Source organism: Phocoena phocoena, chromosome 4 (genome assembly GCF_963924675.1).
Source record: "Phocoena phocoena chromosome 4, mPhoPho1.1, whole genome shotgun sequence".
Lineage (NCBI taxonomy): Eukaryota > Metazoa > Chordata > Mammalia > Artiodactyla > Phocoenidae > Phocoena > Phocoena phocoena.
The window spans coordinates 102,138,540-102,159,197 of record NC_089222.1 but is presented as its reverse complement, the minus strand read 5'-3'; the positions used below and the strand labels follow the sequence as shown (position 1 = coordinate 102,159,197).

The window sequence follows — 20,658 nt, the reverse complement described above, 5'->3', positions numbered from 1 at the left end:
TACTTGTATTTCTCTAATTATGAGGTAGCTGGCACATCCTGTCATAGGGTGTAGAACCATTTCTACATCTTTATTTGTATTGCCTATTCTTACCTTTTCTCCATTTTTCCTATGGGGTTCTTGAGGTTTTTTTTTCCCCTAAAAAATTTAGGACTTATTTTTATATTAGAGATGTTAGTCCTTCATCTGTGATATATATTGCAAATATTTTCTCCAGTTTGTTAGTTATCTTTTTTTATTCTGTTGTTTTGCCACACAATAGCCTTTTAAATTAATTTTATGTAATCATTTATCAATTATTTCCTTTATCACATCTTTATTTTGAGTCACTTTTAGAGAACAATTCCCCATATTCAAGTTATAAATGACTCTATTCTTGCTTTCTTTGGAAAATTGTACGGCTGTCTTATTTCTTTTTGCTGTTGTCAATAATTTGTCCTAATATTATGTCCCCTATTTATTGTGTATATAAAAGCTATTGATTTCTAAATATTAATTTTATTACATGTTACCTTTTAAATTATTTTATTATTTTAGTCTTAGGGTTTTTTTTTAGTTTTGAAAAACGTTTTATTCAAGAATTACATAATTTCTAATATGTTCCAAAATAGTTTCCTAGATTGCTACAAAAGAAAGCATATCCAGTAAGAAATTTAAATCATTAAATATATTTCACTAGTATATACATACAGGAGGCCAAGTAATTAATATTTAGCCCTGGAATGTGTACCATGTCTTTCATTTTTTCTTATTAAAGGCTCAATCCAGCACTTTGTATAGGCTATGTACAACAGGCAAAGTTCAGTGTTCATAGAAGTCTGACATTAGCTGCTTCAATTTATAGCTGTGGTAGTTTGTCCACAGGGGTGTCAAATTTGAAGTCTGTAGGAAACAGATCTGGGGCCTAAGGATAGATTAGTCTGTAGGACTGTCTGATTGTAACACCAGCAATATCTCCAATTTCTTTTTGGGTCCTTTACTTAGCTGATGCCTGTGAGGCCATGTAAATGGCAGCTGCTGCCACAGATATCGGGCTCCTTCCAGGAACCAAGTCCAATTCCACAGCTTTATGGGCTATATGTGTAGCTGCCATCTGTACTTGTTTAGGAAGGCAAAGGTTGGAACAAAACCTGGACATGAAGTCCCCAGTTGTAATCAAATCCACACTGGTTTCTAAAGCTTTCAAAATAAGTTTAAAACATCGACCAATTTCTTTCTTAGAAATTTGTGATATAGCACATATTTCTTTAAATGTCCTAGGAACTCCTTCCTGTCTGCAGGCAATATAGAGACAAGCAGAAGCTATGGCATCATTAGCCCTTCCCTTCAGGCTCTTCTGTTCATATGCTTGCTTGAATAGATTATTTGTTCAACCAACTATATTTCGAGGGAGGTTGATTCTGTCTGCCATAGTAGTGATTTCTTTGAATGCATTCATCATCGCCCGATCAGAACTACTTATGGTTCTCCTATTCTGGTACTTAGAATTACCACATTCATCCAAACTTGCAGCTCCTGTACCCTTGCCATTCATAGTAGACAAATCTCCATCACTCAGAAGAGGATTCTGAGAATCTCCAACTCGAGATGGATCTTTTGTTGCTACAACCAGACCACATTCAGGACAGATCATATCACCAGCTCTGTAGTCCTCCACTAAGATCGCATCTGGATGGTTTGGACATGTGACTCTTGGAAGAGCATCCAAACGGCTGGTAGACACCATCTTCACGGACACTGCGGTTCCAGCCACCAGGTACAACAGATGCACTGCAGACACGAAGAGACTGTATAGTCCTAGTTTTTAATATTGAGTTTCTGGGATTTAACATAAATTCTTAGGATAAACTTATTTCATGTAAACTGAGACCGTTTATTTCTTGTTTTATAATTCTTATTCTAATTGATATATTTTGTCTAACTGTATTGGCTAATGCCTCCAGAAAGTGTTGATCCTTAACAGGCACTGGTTCCTTGTTCCTAATCTTAGTGGAAATGCAGTTAGTATTCACATGTTACATAAGATGATGGCTTTAAGATTTAGAACATATTATATATATTCTGTTAGAATATATTTAGAGTATATATCTTATCCTTACACACACACACATTTTTACTTATTTGAAGATTTTTTTCCAGAAATAGGATTTAAAATTTGTCAAAAACTTTATATCTATGAATATGGTAGATCATAATTTGACAATATTAAACAAATCTTGCATTTCTGGAATAAATTACACTTGGTCATGGTAAATCATTTTCATAATATGATATTGGGTTTATTAACTTATATTTAATACTTTGCATTGATATTTCACAAGTAATATTCTTTTTCTGGTACTGTTTTTACTAGGTTTGCTTATGAATGTAACACTTCATAAAAATTATAGGAAGATTTCCTTTAATTTCAATACTCTGAACCAATTTATGGAACATCGCAACTATTGGGTTTCTGAAGATTTTGTAGATTTTTCCCTTTGAATTCATATGGCCTGACTTTGGCAGGGGAGTGGGGGTAGCTCCTTTCCTACCTACTTTTTCTCTTTTACTGTTGTTTTCTACAGACATTAGTAAACTTAAGCTTTTTATCTCTAAAGAGGATGGCTTTGGTAAATTGTATTTCCCTATAAATGTATTTATTTGAAGAAGGGTATGAAAGCACTCGTAATTTTTCCCTTTTCCCCATTTCAATACCTAGTTTCACCTTGTCATTTCTGTTTTGTAAATTTGTTTTTCCTTACTTTTCTTAAGTTAGCTAATGTTCTTTGGTAAAATTTTTCACACAAAATCAATTTTTTCCATGTCATTCATCCCTGTTTTTATATTAAAATCCCTCATCTTACTTAGCATTGGGGTTTTTTTTGGTTACTTTTTCTAGTTTTTTTTTAAAGAAAACTGGGAATCTAATTAATTTATTTTCATTTATGTTCATTTTCACTGATAAATACATTTAGGGCTATGACTGGTCTGATTGCTGCTTTAAATGACTCCCATGTATTTTGATATGTAGAATATTCATCAGTAATATTTCTAAGAATTTTTTTTTTTTTAGTGTTAGGTTACACTTTAGCCCAATAATTATCTAATAGAAAGCTTTAAAACTTCAAGATGGAATGGCCTTTTATGTTGTTAATAACTTGTAGTATTATATCACTGTCATCAGAAAGTCTGTTTGTAATACTTCTGCTTTAAGGAACATAGTGGTATTTTCTTCATGACAATACATAAAGTTTCATGAACAAATGAGAAGAAGTTATATTCTCTATTTTCATGGTGAAAGTCTATATATTTAATATTCATAACATCTATTTATTGATTATATCATTCAATTCTTATATATCTTTAATCATTTCTCCCTACTTTATCTTTCTTATAATGAGAATGCTGTTAATTTCTGTTATTCATATTATTTCTATCTATATCTCATTGCTTTTCAAGTTTTTTATTTATAAAGGTGATTGCTATAATATTTGGTGCATTAAAATCTATAAATGTTATTTATTTATTTTTTTTTTTGCGGTACACGGGCCTCTCACTGTTGTGGCCTCTCCCATTGCGGAGCACAGGCTCCGGACGCGCAGGCTCAGCGGCCATGGCTCACAGGCCCAGCCACTGCGCGGCATGTGGGATCTTCCCAGACAGGGGCACAAACCCACGTCCCCTGCATTGGCAGGCGGACTCTCAACGACTGCGCCACCAGGGAAGCCCAAATGTTATATTTTTAATTGTCTCTTTTATTATTAAAAAGTTTGTTACTTTCAATATTTTGTTTAAATTCTAATTTTAAAAAATTATCATTATAACAACCCCAGATTTCCTAGTTTCCAATTCTCAGAATACATTTATTCACACTTTTCTATTTAGCCTTTTAGATTCATTTTTTTAATATTTAGGGGTTTTGATTTGTTAGCTAAATTTATTTTTTTTCTCTCTTTTACAGGCAAGTTATATCCATGTTGATTTATTGAAATAAAAGATATGTCTTTGGTATTGACTTTGTCATATTATTTTATGGTACAATTATTAAGTGTATTATGATATATCTTTTGCAGTTATCTATATGACTTTTTTCACTCTTTTATTTATTGAAATTTCTTACTTGTGTTTAGGATGGCTTAACTTTTTGTTCTAATAGGTACCTTTGTATGTATACCTCTTAAAACATTGTTTTCTGTTTTCTAATTTAACTTTTAACAAAACAAGTTGTCCATTTAAAATAATGTAATTTACCTCCAATGTTTTACCTAAATGGCAACAACTTCAATACTTCTTTCTTCCTATTTTCTCCTATATTTAATATATAATTCTTGTTTTGTCATAACATGTAACACAAAAAATGACATATTGTATAGCATATAGCATAAATAAATATATATATATATATTTACTTTTTTTCCCACCCTTGTTTTTGTTTCCAATTAAAGCAAATGCTCATGTTTCATCTTTTTGCTGAAGTCTCACCAGTAATTTCCTGCTTGAATGGAACTCTTTGGTTGATTGCTTGAGGAGGACTCATGGGTAGAGAATTTCTTGATCATTTGAGTGAAGAAAACATTGTTTTATTGCCTTGACACTTGGAAGACAGCCAAGCAAGATTTCAAGTCACTGAAACAATCTTTTTATAAACAAATTTTATAAAATCCTTCATCACTGGTGAAATCTGAGTCAGTTTAATTCTCTTGTCCTTTTTAGTTATCTATTATTGTGGCCAGGAGGCCCTGAGGAAATTTTCTTTAACTATAAAGTGTAACAGAATGTCTTTGAAATGTCTAAGAATTGATTGTGGTAGGTCAATTTTCCCTAGTACTTCCTTGGCCCATTGAATATGTAGATACAGGTAGTCTTTGGTTTCGGGGGGGAGGGGGTGGGGAAAGAGGATTATAGTTTTTGATATAAGTTCTAGCCCATTATTTCAGTTGGACTCTCTTTAGAGATTCCAGTTAAATATATGCTGGATTGTTTTTGCCTGTCTTCCATTTCAGGGCTGACCTCTGTCCATTTTTTACTTCTTTCCTTACATCATTCCTTTGGCTGTTTTGCTGCTTTTCTTTAATTGCCCTTATTAAGTTTTCATTCAGATATATTTGATTGTACTTGATTGTAAGAAAACTTACAATTTATTCATTATTTCATATACACTTTTATTTTTTCTTCTATTTATTTTCTGAGTTTAGTCAGCTCTCATTACTTTCCCCCTATTTATATTCCTAATTTCTTTTAATATTCCCCAAATGCTTGGTGGAATATATCTAATTGGTTGTGTAGTTTTAATTTGTAAATTGAATTGATTTCTTTCCTAGTTTCTGCTTACTTTTTATAGGTGAAAATTATTTGATTCTTTGTGACTTATGGTTTAAGGTGTTTAAAAAACACCATCTTCATGAGTATACTTTACTATAACAAAACATGGCTTCTTTTTCTTTTCAGAAAAACTTGCATTTATTTCTAAATATTTTGAAAATAAACAATTGTGACAAATTTACATATAGTTTCTTTTCAATTTCTGTGATTATACTAGTAACGATTCCAACAGATTTCCTGAAAATGTCATTTGCACTTTCTGTACATTACTTACAATGGCATTTTCAGTTGAAATAGTTGGGTTAGATTAAGAAATACCAATGAATTATTTTTAGTCCAAAATCATGGTTCTTTATGGATGATTTTTTAAAGCAGGAGCTGTGGAATGGCAGGGTTCTAAGCTTATGTTTTTGATGTTCCTCATGTTACTTCCTGTATTTTCATGTTACTAAATTTACATATATTTTTTTCAAATAAATATTCATTCTTCCTTTTTACGCTCTGCTCCCCTGAAACTTACATTTCTCCAGATCAGGGATGAATCTCTTCCAGTCCTAATTGACACTGGAGCCACACTTTCAGGGCTCAACACCACTACTATAAAACAGCCCCTGCCTTGGAGTACTAAAATATATAGTTCTAACAGTGGGGATCTCTAATGAACCTAAAGAGGTTCATGTCTCTGAACCTAATCCCTTTTGTTTAGGCACTCTGAGAGATACAAACTCTTTTTTTCCTTATTTCCTCTACTTCTATACATTTATTAGGCTGAGACTTCTTAGGGAAGTATCATGCCAGAATTTCTTTCTCCAAAAAGGGGGAATCATTCTTGAATTTGACAGTAGTCATTAAAAGTAACCAACCAGTTGAGTTAAATGACTCTTTGACGTTTTATTTGTTCTGCCTCTGAAGGTAATAGAGCTGATTATGAGGGGGGGAGGAAGCCTGATTATTTGTCCCTATTTATTTAGCTAGTATCCTTCTTATGGACAAAATTTCCAACTGTTAGCTGGTAATATTCACAGAGCACATCCCATCAAGATTCAAACAGATTCCTCAAAAACTCTTCTCAGAATTAAGCAATACCCTATAAGATGCCCTTCAAGGTATTAAGCCCATAATAGAAGATTACAAGACTCAAGGCTTCATTATCCCTTGTACTAGGCCTTGTAACACTTCCCTTTTACTGGTAAGAAAACCTAAGGACTAGGAGTGGAGGTTCCTTCAGGACTTTCAAGCAATAAACAGCCCTGTTATCCCTTGATACCTGTTGTTCCTAACCCTCATAATTATTAACATCCATTCCCATCAGAAGTAAATTCTTCACTATAATTGATTTATGTAGTACCTTCTTTAGTATTCCAGTTGATAAATTTAGCCAATACTTTTTGCCTTCATTTGGGAAGAAAAACAATTCACCTGGACAGCAATGCCTCAGGGTTTGACTCAGAGGCCTTCTCATTTCTTGAAAATCACGAAGACTGATCTGTATGATAGAAAGTTCCCTAGGGGTCCTATTTGTTGCAATATGAGGATAATTTGTGTGCTTCTCAAGCTTCCTCACAGCAAGAAAGCATCTAATTGCTAAAGTTTTTAGCCTTAAAGGGACAAAGAAAACTTGCAGTTTGCCCAACCTAGGTTTAATATTTAGGGCAGCTGACACCCGAACAAGGCCTGCACTTAGATCCAGACAGACTTAAGGGTGTCCTAAACTTCCCAAAATCCAAATTAAGTGCCAAATGTGAGGATTTCTCAGGCTACTTGGTTATTGTTGAAATTAGATTCCAAGTATCTCTGTTGTGGCCAAACTTCTGTATGTTTTACTCAACAATAACAACCTTGACCCAACTTGATGGGCAGAACAGGATGACATAGCCTTTAAGGCCTTAAAGGAGAGTTTGATGAACCCACTTGCCCTTGGGCAGCCCAATAATCTTATTTCCTTTTTCTTTTGTGTATATGAAAAGGAAGGGAATGCCCTTGAAGTACTCACCCAAAAACATAGGGACCACCATCAACTCATAGGGATTACAGCCAGTAACTGGACTTTGTGGCACATGGATATCCTCTTGCCTTAGAGGCATTATAGCCACAGCCCTTTTGGTTAAGACCACTGAGAAAACTGTTGTGGGTTCCCCTTTAACCATTTTTGTACCTCATGCAGTAAAAGCTCTCTCTTTTTTTTTTTTTTTTTTTGTTTTTTGCGCTACATGGGCCTCTCACTAGTGTGGCCTCTTCCATTGCGGAGCACAGGCTCCAGACGCGCAGGCTTAGCAGCCAATGGCTCATGGGCCCAGGCGCTCCGCGGCATGTGAGATCTTCCCGGACCGGGGCACGAACCCGTGTCCCCTGCATCGGCAGGCAGACTCTCAACCACTGCGCCACCAGGGAAGCCCAGTAAAAGCTCTCTTAAATTCTCATCATACTCAATATTTCTCAGCCAGTTGCCTCAGCTCCTATGAAGCCTTTGTTAACTCTTCTTCATGTAACTTTTATGTTGTAATACCTTCACCTTGTTACCTCCATCACCGATGAAGTCCCTCCCAACTGCTTCAAGTTGATTGACCACCTCCTGAGTATTCATGATGATCTGCAGGAAGCTACTTTGGGTAACACTGAATTCTCATTGTTCACTGATGGTTCTTATTTAAAAGGTGACAATGGCAAACATTGTGCTGGGTATGCTATTGCTACTCCTTTTGATGTTATTAAGGCAGCCTCTTTATCTACAGCTCCTTCAGCCCAACAGGCTGAATTATACACTGTGATACTGCAGAAATACAAAAAATTATTAGAAAATAGTATGAACAGTTATGTGCAACAAAATGGACAATGTAGAATAAACAAGTTTCTAGAAACATACAGCCCACCAAAACTGAATCAAGAAGCAATAGATGATTTGAACAGACCCATCACTAGAAGTGAAATAGAATCTGTAATAAAAAATACTAAAATAAAAAACAATTTAAAAATAAATAAAAATTAAAAATGAAATAAAAATAAACAAAACTCTTTGCAAACAAAGTCCAGGACCAGAGGGCTTCACTGGGGAAATCTACTAAACATACAAAGAAGAACTTATATCTATCCTTCTCAAACTTTTCCAAACGATTGAAGAGAGGGAACACTCCCAAAGTCATTCTATGAAGCCACCATCACCCTGATATCAAAGTCAGACAAAGACATAACTAAAATAATTACAGGCCAATATCTCTGATGAATATAGATGCAAAATCATCAACAAAATATTAGCAAACTAAATCCAACAGCACATAAAAAGGATCATACACCATTATCAAATTGGATTCATCACAAGGTCACAAGGATGGTTCCACACAGGCAAGTCAATCAATGTGATAAACCACATCAACGAAAGAAAAGACAAAAACCACATGATCATATCAATAGACGCAGAAAAAGCATTTGATAAAATTCAACATCCATTCATGATAAAAACTCTCACCAAAATGATAGAGAGAAAATATATCAACATAGTAAGAGCTATTTATGACAAACCTACAGCCAACATAATACTCAACAATGAAAAGCTGAAAGCCTTCCTGGTAAATTGAGGAATAAGTCAAAGATGCCCACTCTCACCACTTTTATTCAACATAGTATTGGATGTCCTAGCTATAGCAATAAGAAAAGAAAAAGAAATAAAATATATCCAAATAGGAAGAGAAGATGTAAAACTGGCATTATGTGCAGATTACATGATACTCTATACAGAAAAGCCATAAAGACTCCACACAAAAACTATTAGATCTTATAAATGAATTCAGCAAGATAGCAGGATGCAAAATTACGGAAATACATTGCATTTCTTTACACTAACAATGAAATATCAGAAAGTAAAAAAAAAAAAACATCCTGTTTAAAATCACATCAAGAGAAGCATCTCAGCAGCCAGGCGTGCAGTGCCTCGGACGAACAGACCTGGTTGCGGATGCTAGAAGTCCTTTCTTCCCTCTCATGGGCCTTCGCAGCTTGGAAGAGCAGCTTGGAAGAGCTGGTACGAAACTTTCGAGGCCCAGCAGAGGTGGGATGGCATGACCCCGGGCCTCCTGCTAGACCTGCCTACACCTCCAGCCCCACTTGAAACCCCAAAGGCTACACCAGAAATACATCTACATGTGGAACAACTCCTACAGAACACCTACTGAACGGTGGCAGAAGACCTCAGACCTCCCAAAAGGTGTGACAAAACTCAGAGCTAGGGGGACCTTGAAGATGGCGGAAGAGTAAGATGCGGAGATTGCCTTCCTCCCCATGGATACACCAGAAATACATCTACACGTGGAACAACTCCTACAGAACACCTACTGAAGGCTGGCAGAAGACATCAGGCCTCCCAAAAGGCAAGAAACTCCCCACATACCTGGGTAGGGCAAAAGAAAAAACAGAGACAAAAGAATAAGGACGGCACCTGCACCAGTGGGAGGGAGTTGTGAAGGAGGAAAAGTTTCCACACACTAGGAAGCCCCTTCGCGGGAGGAGACTGCGGGAGGCGGAGGGGGGAGCTTCGGGACCGTGGAGGAGTGCACGGCAACGGGTGCGGAGGCCAAAGCGGGGAGATTCCCGCATAGAGGATCGGTGCCAACAGGCACTCACCAGCCCGAGAGGCTTGTCTGCTCACCCGCCGGGGCGGGCTGGGCTGCGAGCTGAGGCTCGGGTTTCAGTTTCGGACAGAGCGCAGGGAGAAGACTGGAGTTGGCGACTTAAACATAGCCTGAAGGGGTTAGTGCACCACGGCTAGCCGGGAGGGAGTCCGGGAGAAAAGTCTGCACCTGCCGAAGAGGCAAGAGACTTTTTCTTCCCTCTTTGTTTCCTGGTGCGCGAGGAGAGGGGTTTAAGAGCGCTGCTTAAAGGATCTCCAGAGAAGGGCGCGAGCCGCGGCTAAAGGCGCGAACCCCAGAGTCGGGCGCGAGCCGTGGCTAAAAGTGCAAACCCCAGCGACGGGCGCGAGCCGCGGCTAAAAGCGTGGACCCCAGAGACGGGAAGGAGACGCTAAGGCTGCTGCTGCTGCCACCAAGGGGCCTGTGTGCGAGCACAGGTCACTCTCCACACCCCTCTTCCACGGAGCCTGTGCAGCCCGCCACTGCCATGTTCCCGGGATCCAGGGACAACTTCCCCGGGACAGCGCACGGCAGGCCTCACGCTGGAGCAACGTCACGCCGGCCTCTGCCGCCGCAGGCCCGCCCCGCACGCAGTGACCCTCCCCCCACCCCCCTCCCACCCCTGGCCTGAGTGAGCGGGAGCCCACGAATCAGCGGCTGCTTTAACCCCGTCCTGTCTGAGCAAAAAACAGACGCCCTCCAGCAATCTACACGCAGAGGCAGGGCCAAATCCAAAGCTCAGCTCCTGTGAGCTGTGAGAACAAAGAAGAGAAAGGGAAATCTCTCCCAGCAGCCTCAGAAGCAGCGGATTAAAGCTCCACAATCAACTTGATATACCCTGCATCTGTGGAATACCTGAATAGACAACGAATGATCCCAAATTGAAGAGGGGGAATTTAGGAGCGAGATCTATGATTTTTTTCCCTTTTCCTCTTTTTGTGAATGTGTACGTGTATGCTTCCGTGTGAAATTTTGTCTGTATAGCCTTGTTTCTACCATTTGTATCTGTCCATGGTTTTTTTTTTAAATTTTTTTCTTAATAATTAATTTTAATTGTAATAACTTTATTATACTTTACCTTCATTCTTTCTTTCTTTCCTTCCTTCCTTCCTTCCCTCCTTTAGACAACGAATCACCCCAAATTGAGAAGGTGGTCTCTGAGAGCAAGATTTATGATTTTTCCCCCTTTACCTCTTTTTGTGAGGGTGTATGTGTATGCTTCTGTGTAAGATTTTCTCTGTACAGCTTTGCTTCCAACATTTGTCCTAAGGTTCTATCCGTGCCTTTTATTTTTCTTTTTTCCAAAGATTTTTTAATTCAATAACTTTATTATACTTTATTTTATTTTTACTGTATTTCTTTCTTTCTGTCTTTTTTCCTTCTTTCTCTCCTTCCTTCCATCCTCCCTCCCTCCCTCCCACCTTTCTGTCCTTCTTTGCTTCTTTCTTCCTTCCTTCCTTTCCTCCTTTCCTTCTTTCTTTCCTCATACTTCTACTAATTCTCTCTACTTTTTCTCCCTTTTATTCTGAGCCGTGTGGATGAAAGGCTCTTGGTGCTCCAGCCAGGAGTCAGGGCTCTGCCTCTGAGGTAGGAGAGCCAACTTCAGGACACTGGTCAACAACAGACCTCCCAGCTCCACATAATATTAAACAGCGGAAATCTCCCAGAGACCTACATCTTAACACCAGCACCCAGCTTCACTCAACGACAAGCAAGCCACAATGCTGGACAACCTATGCCAAACAACTAACAAAACAGGAACACAACCCCACTCATTAGCACAGAGGCTGCCTAAAATCATAATAAGGTCACAGACACCCCAAAATACACCACCAGACGTGAACCTGCCCACTAGAGAGACAAGATCCAGCCTCATCCAGCACAACACAGGCACTAGTCCCCTCCACCAGGAAGCCTACACAACCCACTGAAACAACCTTAGCCACTGGAGACACACATCAAAAACAACAGGAACTGCGAACCTGCAGCCTGCAAAAAGGAGACCCCAAACACAGTAGGATAAGCAAAATGAAAAGACAGAAAAACACACAGCAGATGAAGGAGCAAGATAAAAATGCACCAGACCTAACAAATGAAGAGGAAATAGGCAGTCTACCTGAAAAAGAATTCAGAATAATGATAGTAAGGATGATCCGAAATCTTGGAAATAGAATGGACAAAATGCAAGAAACAGTTAACAAGGACCTAGGAGAACTAAAGATGAAACAAGCAACAATGAACAACGCAATAAATGAAATTAAAAGTACTCTAGATGGGATCAATAGCAGAATAACTGAGGCAGAAGAACGGATAAGTGACCTGGAAGATAAAATAGTGGAAATAACTACTGCAGAGCAGAAAAAAAAAAAAGGAATGAAAAGAACTGAGGACAGTCTCAGAGACCTCTGGGACAACATGAAACACACCAACATTCGAATTGTAGGGGTTCCAGAAGAAGAGAAAAAGAAAGGGACTGAGAAAATATTTGAAGAGATTATAGTTGAAAACTTCCCTAATATGGGAAAGGAAATAGTTAATCAAGTCCACGAAGCACAGAGAGTCCCATACAGGATAAATACAAGGAGAAATACGCCAAGACACATATTAATCAAACTGTCAAAAATTAAACACAAAGAAAGCATATTAAAAGCAGCAAGGGAAAAACAACAAATAACACACAAGGGAATCCCCATAAGGTTAACAGCTGATCTCTCAGCAGAAACCCTACAAGCCAGAAGGGAGAGGCAGGACATACTGAAAGTGATGAAAGAGAAAAACCTGCAACCAAGACGACACTACCCAGCAAGGATCTCATTCAGATTTGATGGAGAAATTAAAACCTTTACAGACAAGCAAAAGCTGAGAGAGTTCAGCACCACCAAACCAGCTTTACAACAAATGCTAAAGGAACTTCTCTAGACAAGAAACACAAGAGAAGGAAAAGACCTACAATAACAAACCCAAAACAATTTAGAAAATGTGAATAGGAACATACATATCGATAATTACCTTAAATGTAAATGGACTAAATGCTCCCACCAAAAGACACAGATTGGCTGAATGGATACAAAAACAAGACCCTTATATATGCTGTCTACAAGAGAACCACTTCAGACCTAGAGACACATACAGACTGAAAGTAAGGGGATGGAAAAAGAAATTCCATGCAAATGGAAACCAAAAGAAAGCTGGAGTAGCAATTCTCATATCAGACAAAATAAGACTTTAAAATAAGGACTATTAAAAGAGACAAAGAAGGACACTACATAATGATCAAGGGATCAATCCAAGAAGAAGATATAACAATTGTAAATATTTATGCACCCAACATAGGAGCACCTCAATACATAAGGCAAATACTAACAGCCATAAAAGGGGAGATTGACAGTAACACATTCATAGTAGGGGACTTTAACACCCCACTTTCACCCATGGACAGATCATCCAAAATGAAAATAAATAAGGAAACACAAGCTTTAAATGATACATTAAACAAGATGGACTTAATTGATATTTATAGGACACTCCATCCAAAAACAACAGAATACACATTTTTCTCAAGTGCTCATGGAACATTCTCCAGGATAGATCATATCTTGGGTCACAAATCAAGCCTTGGTAAATTTAAGAAAATTGAAATTGTATCAAGTATCTTTTCTGACCACAATGCCATGAGACTAGATATCAATTACAGGAAAAGATCTGTAAAAAATACAAACACATGGAGGCTAAACAATACACTACTTAATAATGAAGTGATCACTGAAGAAATCAAAGAGGAAATAAAAAAATACCTAGAAACAAATGACAATGGAGACACAACGACCCAAAACCTATGGGATGCAGCAAAAGAAGTTGTAAGGGGGAATTTTATAGTAATACAAGCCCACCTTAAGAAGCAGGAAACATCTCGAAAAACAACCTAACCTTGCACCTCAAGCAATTAGAGAAAGAAGAACAAAAAATCCCCAAAGCTAGCAGAAGGAAAGAAATCATAAAAATCAGATCAGAAATAAATGAAAAAGAAATGAAGGAAACGATAGCAAAGATCAATAAAACTAAAAGCTGGTTCTTTGACAAGATAAACAAAATAGATAAACCACTACCCAGACTCATCAAGAAAAAAAGGGAGAAGACTCAAATCAATAGAATTAGAAATGAAAAAGGAGAGGTAACAACTGACACTGCAGAAATAAAAAAAATCATGAGAGATTACTACAAGCAACTCTATGCCAATAAAACGGACAATCTGGAAGAAATGGACAAATTCTTAGAAATGCACAACCTGCCAAGACTGAATCAGGAAGAAATAGAAAATATGAACAGACCAATCACAGGCACTGAAATTGAAACTGTGATTGAAAATCTTCCAACAAACAAAAGCCCAGGACCAGATGGCTTCACAGGTGAATTCTATCAAACATTTAGAGAAGAGCTAACACCTATCCTGATCGAACTCTTCCAAAATATAGCAGAGGGAGGAACACTCCCAAATTCCTTCTACGAGGCCACCATCACCTTGATACCAAAACCAGACAAGGATGTCACAAAGAAAGGAAACTACAGGCCAATATCACTGGTGAACATAGATGCAAAAATCCTCAACAAAATACTAGCAAACAGAATCCAACAGCACATTAAAAGGATCATACACCATGATCAAGTGGGGTTTATCCCAGGATGCAAGGATTCTTCAATATACGCAAATCTATCAATGTGATAAACCATATTAACAAACTGAAGGAGAAAAACCATATGATCATCTCAATAGATGCAGAGAAAGCTTTTGACAAACTTCAACATTCATTTATGATAAAAACCCTGCAGAAAGTAGGCATAGAGGGAACTTTCCTCAACATAATAAAGGCCATATATGAGAAGACCACAGCAAACATCATCCTCAATGGTGAAAAACTGAAAGCATTTCCACTAAGATCAGGAACAAGACAAGATTGCCCACTCTCACCACTGTTATTCAACATCGTTTTGGAAGTTTTAGCCACAGCCATCAGAGAAGAAAAGGAAATAAAAGGAATCCAAATCGGAAAAGAAGTAAAGCTGTCACTGTTTGCAGATGACATGATACTATACATAGAGAATCCTAAAGATGCTACCAGAAAACTACTAGAGCTAATCAATGAATTTGGTAAAGTAGCAGGATACAAAACTAATGCACAGAAATCTCTGGCATTCCTATATACTAATGATGAAAAATCTGAAAGTGAAATCAAGAAAACACTCCCATTTACCATTGCAAGAAAAAGAATAAAATATCTAGGAATAAACCTAGCTAAGGAGACAAAAGACCTGTATGCAGAAAATTATAAGACACTGGTGAAATAAATTAAAGATTATACAAATAGATGGAGAGATATACCATGTTCTTGGATTGGAAGAATCAACATTGTGAAAATGACTCTACTACACAAAGCAATCTACAGATTCAATGCAATCCCTATCAAACTACCACTGGCATTTTTCACAGAACTAGAAAAAAAAATTTTGCAATTTGTATGGCAACACAAAAGACCTCGAATAGCCAAAGCAATCTTGAGAACGAAAAAAGGAGCTGGAGGAATCAGGCTCCCTGACTTCAGACTATACTACAAAGCTACAGTAATCAAGACAGTATGGTACTGGCACAAAAACAGAAAGATAGATCAATGGAACAGGATAGAAAGCCCAGAGATAAACCCAAGCACATATGGTCACCTTATCTTTGATAAAGGAGGCAGGAATGTACAGTGAAGAAAGGACAGCCTCTTCAATAAGTGGTGCTGAGAAAACTGGACAGGTACATGTAAAAGTATGAGCTTAGATTACTCCCTAACACCATACACAAAAATAAGCTCAAAATGGATTAAAGACCTAAATGTAAGGCCAGAAACTATCAAACTCTTAGCCGAAAACAGGCAGAACACTCTATGACATAAATCACAGCAAGATCCTTTCTGACCCACCTCCTAGAGTAATGGAAATAAAAACAAAAATAAACAAATGGGATCTAATGAAACTTCAAAGCTTTGGCACAGCAAAGGAAACCATAAACAAGACCAAAAGACAACCCTCAGTATGGGAGAAAATATTTGCAAATGAAACAACTGACAAAGGATTAATCTCTAAAATTTACAAGCAGCTCATGCAGCTCAATAACAAAAAAACAAACAACCCCATCCAAAAATGGGCAGAAGACCTAAATAGACATTTCTCCAAAGAAGATATACAGAATGCCAACAAACACATGAAAGAATGCTCAACATCATTAATCATTAGAGAAATGCAAATCAAAACTACAATGAGATATCATCTCACACCAGTCAGAATGGCCATCATCAAAAAATCTAGAAACAATAAATGCTGGAGAGGGTGTGGAGAAAAGGGAACCCTCTTGCACTGCTGGTGGGAATGTGAATTGGTATAGCCACTATGGAGAACAGTATGGAGGTTCCTTAAAAAACTACAAATAGAATTACCATATGACCCAGCAATCCCACTACTGGGCATATACCCTGAGAAAACCAGAATTCAAAAAGAGTCATGTACCAGAATGTTCATTGCAGCTCTATTTACAATAGCCCGGAGATGGAAACAACCTAAGTGCCCATCATCAGATGAATGAATAAAGAAGATGTGGCACATATATACAATGGAATATTACTCAGCCTTAAAAAGAAACGACATTGAGCTATTTGTAATGAGATGGATAGACCTAGAGTCTGTCATACAGAGTGAAGTAAGTCAGAAAGAAAGAGACAAATACTGTATGCTAACACATATATATGGAATTTAAGGGGAAAAAATGTCATGAAGAACCTAGGGGTAAGACAGGAATAAAGACACAGACCTACTGGAGAATGGACTTGAGGATATGGGAAGGGGGAAGGGTGAGCTTTGACAGGGCGAGAGAGAGTCATGGACATATACACACTAACAAACGTAGTAAGGTAGATAGCTAGTGGGAAGAAGCCACATGGCACAGGGATATTAGCTCGGTGCTTTGTGACAGCTTGGAGGGATGGGATAGGGAGAGTGGGAGGGAGGGAGACACAAGAGGGAAGACATATGGGAACATATGTATATGTATAACTGATTCACTTTGTTATAAAGCAGAAACTAACACACCATTGTAAAGCAATGATACCTCAATAAACATGTTAAAAAAGAAAATCACATCAAGAAAAAAAAACTCTAACCAAGGAGGTGAAATGTATAATTCTCAGCATATAATTCTCTTATATGCTGAGAATTATAAAACACTGTAAAAAAAATCAAAGATGATTCTTTGGAAATTAAAAGAGATCCTATGCTCTTGGACTGAAGAATTGATATGGTTAAAATGGCCATCCTACCCAAAGCAACACACGGATTTAACACGATCCCTATCAAATTACTCCTGACATTTTTCACAGAACTAGAAAAAATAAGCCTAAAATTTATATGGAACTATAAAAGACCCAGAATTGCCAAAGCAATCCTGAGGAAAAAGAACAAATGTGGAAGTATAACCCTTCCAGACTTCAGACAACAGTGCAAAGCTACAGTAATCAAAACAACATGTTACTGGCACAAAAACAGACATATAGATCAATGGAGCAGAATAGAGAGTCAGAAATAAACCCACACATCTACAGTCAATTAATCTTCAACAAAGGAGGCAAGATTATACAATGGAGAAAAGGGAGTCTCTTCAGCAAGTGGTGTTGGGAAAGGCGGATAGCTGCACATAAATCAATGAAGTTAGAACACTCCCTCATACCATATATAAAAATAAACTCAAAATGGCTTAAAGACTTAAATATAAGACAAGACACCATAAAATTCCTAGAAGAGAACATAGGCAAAATATTCTCTGATATAAACCATCACAGTATTTTCTTAGGTTAGTCTCCCAAAGCAAAAGAAATAAAAGCAAGAATAAACAAATATGACCTAATCAAACTTATAAGCTTTCAACAGTGAAAGAAACTGTAAACAAAATGAAGAGATAGCCTATGACTGGGAGAAAATACTTGCAAATGATGTGACCTACAAGGGATTAATTTCCAAAATATATAAACAGCTCATACAACTCAATATCAAAAAAACATACATCACAATTTTAAAAATGGGCAGAAGACATAAATAGACATTTCTACAAAGAAGGCGTACAGATGGCCAACAGGCACATGAAAAGATGCTCAACGTCTTACTACATTACTAGAGAAATGCAAATCAAAACTACAAATGAAGTATCACCTCTCACTGGTCAGAATGCCTATCATCAAAAAGCTACAAATAGTAAATGCTGGAGATAGTGTGGGGGAAAGGGAACCCTCCTACACTGTTGGTGGGAATGTAAGTTGGTGCAGCCACTATGGAAAACAGTACGGAAGTTCCTTAAAATAGTAAAAATAAAGTTACCATATGATCTAGGAATCCCACCCCTGGGCATATATCTTGAAAAGACAAAAACTCTTAATTCGAAAAGATACATGCACCCCAGTTAGTTCATAGCAGCACTATTTATAATACCTAAAACATGGAAGCAACACAAGTGCCCATCAACAGATGACTGGCTTAAGAAGATTTCATATACATATATATATATGCTACCATGGAATATTAATCATAAAAAAGAACATGTTGCAGCAACATGGATGGATCTAGAGATTATCATACGAAGTGAAATAAGTCAGACAGAGAAAGGCAAATATCCCATGATGTCACTTATATGTAGAATCTTAAAAATAGTACAAATGAACTTATTTACAAACCAAACAGACTCACAGACATAGAAAACAAATTTACAGTTACCAAAGGGGAAGGAGGGGATAAATTAGAAATATGGGATTAACAGATACACACTACCATATATAAAAACAATAAGCAATAAGGATTTACTGTACAGCCCAGGGAACTATATTCAAGATCTGGTAACAGCCTATAATGGTAATATAGGTAATATATATATAACTGAATCACGTTGCTGTATACCTGAAACTAATACAATATTACAAATCAATCATACTTCACTGAAAATGAATAAATTTTAAAAAAAGACAATTGGCAAAATTTGTAGAGACCCTCCAAATACCTTGGCCAAAAGCATTGCCATTGGTCTTTCTAAATTTCAGACTTACCACTTGAAGAACTTATAAATTCTCATCCTTTGAGATAGTCACAGGATTCCTGATGCACTTGGCTCCTGCTTCTTTTGACCCACAACTGATAAAAGGACAGATATTCCAATATTTCAAAGGCCTAATTGCTTCTATTAAAAATAACTATACTTTAACAGAGCAATCTTTTCACAATGCACTTTCTGGAGACAAAGTCCTTAAGCATCCCACCTTGCAACCTGGAGACTTCCTCTACTGGATAAAGCACCTCCAGATAAATTATCTTCAACCTCATTGGAGAGGACCCTATCAGGTACTACTAACCAACCCTTGTGCCACCAAACTCTAAGGAACAGTCTTTTGGATTCCCATGACAAACCTAAATAAAGCACTGAACATTGACTAGATCTGCACATCATCTGGTGATCTGAAAGTAAAAATTTCCCGGAATTGAAGCAGATGACAGCTAATAAGACAACTTTCTCAAGATACCTGGACCAGGCCTGTTAGAAGTTTGTCACCAGATCTTAATGATTATATAACGCTTCAGATGATCTCCAAATACGATCTTGATAACATATGGACTTTAGATAAAAAGTGCTATTTCTTCTTGTGACTCCAATAGGATTCCAATCTGTGTACTTTCCCTCCAACTTGAAACACTACATCCAGAAAAGATCTTTCTTGGCATGGAGAGACAAAAGGCCACTGAAACTAGAACACCTGACTCTTGATCAGCAGTGTTTTCAGAGAAAGATCTTGATCAAATGAAGAAAATATTTTTTAAAATAATAATAAACAGAAACCTCAGTTAAATAGAGTCATAAGACCAGAGAGACCTGAAAGCTCTCTCTGCCTGTGATGATAGCAGAATCCAACAGGGAGAAGAAAGACTCCTCTTCTTTCCTGGCAAGAACTCAGCCAATGAAAAGGCATGGACTCTTTTTTACTATGGCCCTCTCAACTTCTTTTTCTTCTCTATGAAAGCGTTCTCCTTCCCTTGCTGTGTAGAGCCTTACATGTGGCTTGCCAGGTGGCAGACCCCAAATTGCACTTCTCTGCTAATCCTGAATAAACCCATCTTTGCTACAGAGATATCTGGCAGTCTATTTATTTCAGGTCAACATTTCTAGCTTCCAATTTTTTATAAAAATAGATACACTGAATTTTACTCTTTTTTTTAACCAAAAGTCTATATTCTCCATTGCATCTTCTTAGTTCCTCCTGCTATATGAATAGTGCCAAAACTAGCAGGCTAGCCAATTTTTAATCCTACAAAAGAAATACAGCAGAGTTGAGAAACATACATTGTTTCTTCTACTTTGGCTCTTTGTTTCTTTAGCAGTAGATCTGCACCACCATTATGTGTGTGTATTTTAACTTTCATTGGTTTCTGCCTGTATATACGAATATCATCATTTCAACAGTCAGGTTTCTAACTTATCAAAGCAAGAAAACTTAACATCTGTATACACAAATTACACATGGAGCTCAGGCATGCAGGATAAAGAGAAAAGGGTAATAGGAAGTAGAATCAAAGTTTATTAAAATATAATTTTATGCCTGATTTGGTTAGAATTGGTCTGATTTCATTTGCACTTCACATCAGCAGCTGCCAATTTGGTATAATTTGGAACCAT

General features: G+C 37.3%; 1 pseudogene; it reads right to left on the bottom strand.

The window, feature by feature from the left end:
* Positions 1 to 838: 838 nt before the first annotated feature.
* On the bottom strand, positions 839 to 1,726 carry LOC136122889 (transcription initiation factor IIB pseudogene; annotated as a pseudogene).
* Positions 1,727 to 20,658: the final 18,932 nt, after the last annotated feature.